Source organism: Schistosoma mansoni, chromosome 1, assembly GCF_000237925.1.
Source record: "Schistosoma mansoni strain Puerto Rico chromosome 1, complete genome".
Classification (NCBI taxonomy): domain Eukaryota; kingdom Metazoa; phylum Platyhelminthes; class Trematoda; order Strigeidida; family Schistosomatidae; genus Schistosoma; species Schistosoma mansoni.
Genome location: NC_031495.1, coordinates 28201071 through 28209319, shown reverse-complemented (window position 1 = coordinate 28209319; position 8249 = coordinate 28201071).

Below are 8249 nucleotides of genomic sequence, written 5' to 3'. Positions count from 1 at the left end.
TATGGCAACTAAAACCTATATTATCTACGATCTACATATTAGGCACAAAACATGTTAGGTCGGAGATTTGAATAGTTGGCTGATTACATGTATCTGTCACGACACAATAAAAGTACGTCAGGAGAACCTGATATGTCCGACAACAATTGCATGAAGAATATTTTTTCCATCAAAGAAGTGGCTATATGAGCCGTAATAACAATCTTTTAATGATGGCCAATCTCACACTGGATATGCTAAGTAACGCAAACACGAATGTACTTATGTTTTCGTGGTGAGTTAGTGTAAATAAAGTAATTCCCTTGCGCTAGCTCCTTTGTGTCGAGATATAGTTTCAGATTTCTGATAAAGTACAATAAGAACAGTCCAGCCATTCTGTTGCACCAGTGTTAGTGAATTCGACTGCACTTTCTGGGTTGATATCCCCTAAACTTAAGGGAGTATATATGTGGGGGTTGTTTGTGGAGATTTCTAGTAGTTTTTATATATAGTTGAAATCGTGAGTCAATTTAAGCTAGACCACCATGGAAAACCTGGAAGCACTGGACGGTAGAAGACATTATCAATTGGACGATCACGAATGTTTCCTACACGCGTTACGCATAATGAAGCAAAAACTCGGAGCATAACTAATTGGCCGTTATACACGAAAAATGAGATAAAAAGGGAATATTCTGAGGAAATTTTCTACACACATTAGTCGTTCAAGTAATTCAGAATCCCCACGATTGTTCCAGGCAGTGCCTTCTTGTTCCGGTTATCAGACACCAGTGGTGCTTTGTCGTGCTTATTAATTATCTAGGATTATGTTGTGATTCCGGAGATCGCGTCAGAGCCTCTCGGTTCTTACTGATAGTATAGCGTTTGGGGCCACGATACAGACTCAAGTTGTCCGCGTGACGCGATACTATCTGCGAAAACGTGAATGCCAAATATTAAGGTGGTTTGAATTAAGACCCGTTGATTATTGTCGAGTAGGAGCACGTTTTGCCAAAAGCTTCACTTTTGTAAAGCTGGAAGTCAAAGTGTTGTGTTATTAATGTGTGTGCCTACTGTGCATCCAGAGTCAGCTATCACTGACGAGCAAATTGACAGCAACACGCGTGGGAGAGCGTAAATCCATCCCGACACATTTTCAGCCGAATGTGAAGCTTTCAAATATCGGTGAAACCATTCCATGAAACTACTGGCATGTGAATGTTATGTGGCCGGCTACCAGCCTTATGAAACGATCCACATTACTTGACAGATTTCGACGTTTTATCCTGGTGAATATCCTACCTAATCAACACGAACATGGCTGAAGCAAGCGTCCGAAGCTTTGGAATAATTAAGGAACAATAACTTGGATTTCTGTAAATTTTAAAGGAAGCGTGCCCATTTCTTAGCGTCTTTTTTCACACCAGACTGGCAAAATAAATCTTCTATGAGCTTGATGGTTACAGCGTATGAAGAAATCGTATCGACAATGTTTCGGCTAGAATGAACGATCTCTACCTGTGGATGTGTTATAGCAACCATCCTATAGTCAATTCCAGTTATAGTCAATATTGACTATAACCGGAATTGATTATAGGGTGGTTGCTATAGTGTCACGTAATAAAATTCACATACATCTGGCCATATTTTTAGTTTGTGATTTCAGAGTTATTGAAGACAACTCTTGCTGAGTTTCGGCACACATTTTGAAAGCTAGGCAACCATACGAAGATCGGTCCCTAAGGACTGTTCAAAGAGTTGTGGTGTCTGTGTGAACCAATGATTCTTCCGTACTCGATGTGTGTCTGACTTCAATTGCAAATACAATACGTTCTTTCATGCTCACCTAGTTCTACCTGACTTAGATTATGCTTTTTCGAAGATTACTGGTTTTTATAATAGTTAGAACACTTCCGATTATCACAGGAAGTTATTTGAAACAAGGCGTTTGAAACTACTTTGTTTGCAACAGAAATGTATTGCATATCTGAAGCAAACTGATAGTTGTAGTCTAGTTGCCGAAACATTTTAGGGGAGTACTGGTCTGAAGATGATCTTAAAGACAAAATAAGAGGTTTGTGATAGGTGAAAAGAGTGGATTCTCGGCGTTTCACGAAGTGTTGAAAGTGCCTTGGAGCACAATACGTGGTTAGGAGTTCCCTACCGAAGTGCTATACCTCGATTCGGTGTCTAGTAACCATCTCGAGAAGCTCATCAAAGGTTAACGAGTGTAGTTTATCCATTGTTGTAAGGCTCCGCCAATCGCCTACTTGGATGCGTCTATGGCAATATTAATGATCGCATTTGTTTTGAGGTGTCCAATTATAGTTGAACCTGCCATACTATCTTCATTGTCGTCCTATTTGATGATTCGGCATTTCCTCGAAGCTTGTCTGTTAATGAAAACATCAGAAACGCTCCGTTCAGTATGAATCGTCGGCAAAAGCTTATCAGTCAGTTGAATGCACACAGGTGCTTCATTATGGTCCGTTCTGAGCAATCAAGAACTCTCCACACTTTATTTTTCACGGTGAGAATACTATGGCGTCAAAGGCATACCCGACAAACTTGAGGGAGTTAGTCGTTATCTGACAGTTCTGAACATTTGCAGAAACGTCACGATTTTATAGTGAACTGTATACAGAAGATGGAAACCTACATCTAGACTTGTGATTAGGCAGCCACCGAAGAGGGTTATAGGGGTTTTAATGTTTGTCTTGACTAAGTCGAGCTTTTCAAAACACGTTCGAACTTTTCAAAGCAGCTGTTAGATCGTAAATGTGAGATAATGGATAACGACCCAAGATAGCTTTTTGTATGAAGTCATTGACAATAACTGTTGGGACTCCAGCTGTTGCCATTCTTTTGAGACCGTGTGCAGAGATGCTCATCGGTCACTTGATGGCTGTTTGATTTTCAAATCTACCATGCGATGGAATTCATTTTCGGCTAGTTATATCTTCTAAGGAGTCAGTTGGGATGAATACAGGTGGTCCTTTTGTTTCGATGTGGCGTGCAACATTGCCGGTCACACACGATAATCGAGGTCTTGTTTTGTACAATTCAGAATACTTGTCAAGCACCGGTTGTTGATCATATGTCATATTGTGAGGGGATGATATCGCTAATCAGAAAGTAAAACTCAACAAACAGATTGTTTAGTATTTCATTCCACTAACCTCAGCTTGTTTGGTTGATTACTAGGTTATTGAATTGTACCAAGTACATGACAATGATCGGACTTGAGACATCTACAATAATAAAGATCCGGTGAATGCATTAGTCTAACCTACGTCAAGATCAATGTACCTTAAGCCGTAGTGATGATTGGTTTCCCTTTTTCAGCCCGTAGATCGAAGATTGAGCCTAGAGACAATCAATGGTATTAAAGACAAGGACGCTAGCCTCTGCATGATATGGTGCACCTCTATCACCTCATAAGTGATATATGGCAGTTATACTCACTGGCTACAATTGCAATTAATGCATGCCGGCGCAAGAGTCGTATGTGTGGTCTATTGTATCCTCTTACAAAGCATCAATAGTAAACGTACTAGGGCGTAACGTGTGTATTGAACCGGCGCGGCATTGCTGCGAAGAGCTTCAAACCTGTGCTTGCTGTGTTTTCAGTCCCAAACCACGCGAATTTTGAAGCAGAACATACGATAACTAAGAATAGCATTCAACATTTAACACGGAGGAAAGGTCACAGATGGTGAACTTGGGGACACTTAGTCAATATGGCAAACGCCGACTGTGAGGGCGTAGCCATTTCATGTAACCCCTTTGTTTCCACAAAAAATATAACTCTATCCCCATCTGAGATTTATCCATTAGAAGTCCTGGGTACCGTATTTCTGGCCACCACGATGGAACGAGTCAGCGTAGATAGTGATATGTCTTCCAAGCAAGACCTTATAGGTTAGGTAGTCACTTCACGGTAAATCTATAATTTTGGGATCAGGTCTATTAATCCAGTAGTAAAGGTGAATGCACTTAATACCGATTGAGATATAACAATATTACAGGTATTTTACGTCATATTCATGGAAGTGGGCTTCTGCATAGCAGGACCAAGCATCAATATTATCGGGCACAAAAGTAAAGAGTTGCAAGGTGAGGGGCTTGGGAGACTTAACCTTTGAAAGATTGAATGTGTATCCAGGCTTATTAAAAAATACATCGATGTGTGAAATAATCGGAGAATACGAAAGTAGTATCAGAATGTGTAACCTATATATGTATATTGTCAGTGCGAAATCAAAACCATAAGTAGTTGTCCATAATACTTTCTCGACATTGCCATGAATCTTTGTTTTCACTTGACAATTACGCAACGTGGTTGATTTAAGTGATGGAACTAAGAACTAAAACATTATGTAATCTGCATAATAATTATTTCTACAAATAGTGTTATTTTTTTACCATAGTTACCTTTATCTAACACTGGCGGTTCCAAAGAAAACTATTTTTTCCTTGTCGATTGGTTCCTTATTAAGTGCCATGAAACTTTGTCAGTTTGATTAGAAGTTTGACGACAGCCATTTATGCGAATTATTGTAGTAAGCTGTCGAGCGAATCTTCTGCAAACTGAAGGCATCACTATTGTGTTAATACAAACACAAACCAAAAGTTCATACCATTATCATAGAAACTGTTTGAGAGTTATACTCCCCATGCCTGATCTTGTACTCACCCTGATCATCATATACCACTGCATTAACTGGAAACATTTTACATGTCTTGTGTTACACTTAAATAAATTAACTTCCCAGAATCATTTTATTTTCACTATGTATATATGACCCATAACTCCGAATGTAGCTCCTCTGGGGGTTACTGCCGGTCCCAAGCCCGGATAAAGGAGGAGCGTTGGGCATGGGGTTAACGACCCCATCCCGTAGGAAACCAACTCGCAAAAAAACGCTAACCAGAAAAAATTATTCAAACCATTTAAACTCTGCCCTAGGAGTAGAAGGAATAATTATGACACCTCATGATGAAAGCCGAGTTCCTTCGGAAGTCAAGAGGCCAATGAACCTTCTAACAACCAGAGCAGCAATTTTTATAGGTACATGGAATGTCCGGACAATGTGGGAGACCGGAAGAGTTTTCCGAATTGTTTCACAAATGAGTAAATACAAGCTGGAGGTCCTTGGGATCAGTGAAACACATCGGACGCAGGTTGTACAACAACGACTCTCTTCAGGGGAGCTTATGTCATACTCCGTTCATGAAGAAGAAAATGCCCCATGTACACAAGGAGTGGCATCGATGCTGTGCAAATAAGCACGTAATGCACTTATAGAGTGGGAATCTCATGGATCAAGGATCATCAAAGCCTCCTTCAAAACAAATAGAGAAGGCATTACAATGAACGTCGTCCAATGCTATGCGCTTACCAACGACTACGATGAAGACGCTAAAGACCAATTCTATAACAGGTTGCAGTCGATCTTCGAGAAGTGCCCAACCAAGGACCTGACCATTCTGATGGGAGATCTCAATGCTAAGGTTGGAATGGACAACACTGGATACGAAGACGTCATGAGACAACATGGACGGGGAGAAAGGAACGAAAATGGTGAGAGATTTGCAAACCTATGTGCCTTCAATAAACTGGTCATAAGGCGGGACTGTATTCCTACACAAACTCATCCACAAAACTACATGGACTTCATTGGATCACACTGCGCAGAACCAAATCGAACTTATCTGCATCAACAAAAGGTTCAGTAGGATGATGGAGGATGTGAGAACCAGGAGAGGAGCTGATATAACATCAGATCAGCATTTATTGGCCGCCAAGATGAAACTAAAAACTAAGAAGCACTGTACATCAGAGTGGACGACATCACTAAATTTTAATACGGCTTTTCTTCGAGATACTGACAAACTCAACAAATTCAAGATAGCCCTCAGCAATAGGTTCCAGGACTTTCATGATCTACTCAATGGAGAAGGAATTACTATGGAGAGCAACTAGAAAGCGATAAAAGAGTCTTTTACCTCAACGTGTCAGGAGGTTCTGGGCCACAAGAAGCAACATGACAAGGGACAGATCACTGTTGGTACACAGGATAAGATTGAAGAAAAGAGGGACAAGAAGGCGGTAATCAATACCAGCCGAACAGGAGCAGAAAAAGCCAAAGCGCAAGCCGAATACACAGAAGTAAATAGGCAAGTGAAGAGGAGCATTAGGGCCGACAAACGTAAATGTAGGGAAGATTTTGAAGTTACAATGGAAAAGCCTGCAAGAAAAGGAGACATAGGAGAATTGTATGATACAACAAAGAAACGTGCTGGAAATTACCGTAAACCGGAACGACTAGTGAAAAGCAGGAGAGGCAAAGTATTCACCAACGTTGAAGAACAACGGAACAAGTGGGTAGAACATTTCAAAGAACTCATTAATCGACCAGCTCCACTGAACCCACCCAACATCGAAGCAGCATACACGGACCTCCTTATCGATGTTGCCCCATCAACGGTTGAAGAGATCAGCATGGCCATCAGACAAATTAAGAGCGGCAAAGCAGCTAGACCACACAACATTCCAGCATAGGCACTGAAAGCAGATGTAGAAGCAACTGCCAAGATACTCCACATTCTCTTCAGTTAGATATGGGATGAAGTACAAGTACCAACAAACTGGAAAGAAGGACCTCTGATGAAAATACCAAAAAAGGAGATCTCAACAAGTGTGACAATTACAGGGGTATCACTCTTCTCCCAATACCAGGAAAAGTCTTCAACAGAGTATTGGTAAACAGAATGAAGGACTCCGTAGACGCCCAACTTCGAGACCAACTAGCTGGATTTCGTAAGAACCAATCGTGTAAAGACCAAATCGCAACTCTTCGTATCATTGTGGTACAATCAATCGAATGGAATTCATCACTCTACATCAACTTCATTGACTACGAGAAAGCATTTGATGGCGTGGACAAGACAACACTATAAAGGCTTCTTGTTGTACACTACGGCGTGCCTGAGAGATAGTCAATACCATACGGCATTCCTATGATGGATTAAACTGCCAAATCGTTCATGAAGAACAATTAACTGACTCATTCGAGGTAAAGACCGGTGTTAGGCAAAGTTGCTTACTCTCACCCTTTCTCTTTCTCCTGGTGATCGACTGGATCATGAAAACGTCAACATCTGGAGGGAAGTACGGGATACAGTGGACAGCCTGGATGCAGCTGAACGATTTATAATTCGCAGGTGATCTGGCTCTTCTATCACACACGCAACAACAAGTGCAGAAGACGACCAGCGTAGCAACAGCCTCAGCAGCAGTAGGTCTTAATATAAACAAAGCGAAAATCAAGACTCTCCGATACAATACAGCATGCATCAATCGAATTACGCTTGACGGAGCAGCTTTGAGGGATGTGGAAACCTTTACATATCTGGGCAGCATTATTGATGAACACGGTGGATCTGATGCAGATGTGAAGACGCGGATCGGCAAAGCGAAAGCTGCATATTTAAAACCGAATATCTGGAACTCAAATCAATTGTCAACCAACACCAAGATCAGAATTTTCAATGCGAATGTCAAGACAGTTCTACTGTATGGGGCGGAAACTTGGAGAACTACGAAAGTCACCATCCGGAAGATACAGGTGTGTATTAACAGTCGTCTACGCAAGACACTTCGGATCCGTTGGCCAGACACGATCAGCAACATTCCAATGTGGGAGACAACAAACCAGATTCTAGCGGAGGAAGGAATCTGGAAAAAGCGCTGGAAGTGGATAGGACACACATTGAGGAAATCACCCAATTGTGTCACAAGGCAAGCTCTCACATAGAATCCTGAAGGCTAAAGGAGAAGAGGAAGATCAAAGAACACATTACGCCGAGAAATGAAGACAGACATGAGAAGAGTGAACAAAAAATGGATAGAACTAGGAGAGAAGGCCTAGGACAGAGTGGGTTTGAGAATGATGGTCGGTGGCCTATGCTCCATTGGGGGCAACAAGGGTTAATAGGTAAGTTATTATTAATGACAAAGGGGTGAAATCGTCTCACAAAACAAGAATTTTACCTAGTAGTTTACATTGACGAAAACCGCATAAATTAAGGACTAAAACCCACAACCTTCAATTTTGGTTAGTACTCCTGCACTATTTCTCGTTTACTGACGACTCAGGTATAACTAGCTGTCGGTGGAGACTGGATGTGTGAAATCGAATTAAAGACTGGCTCGCGCGTGACGCGCTCCAGGTAAGGTACCCTCAGTGTGACCACACAGACTCGCA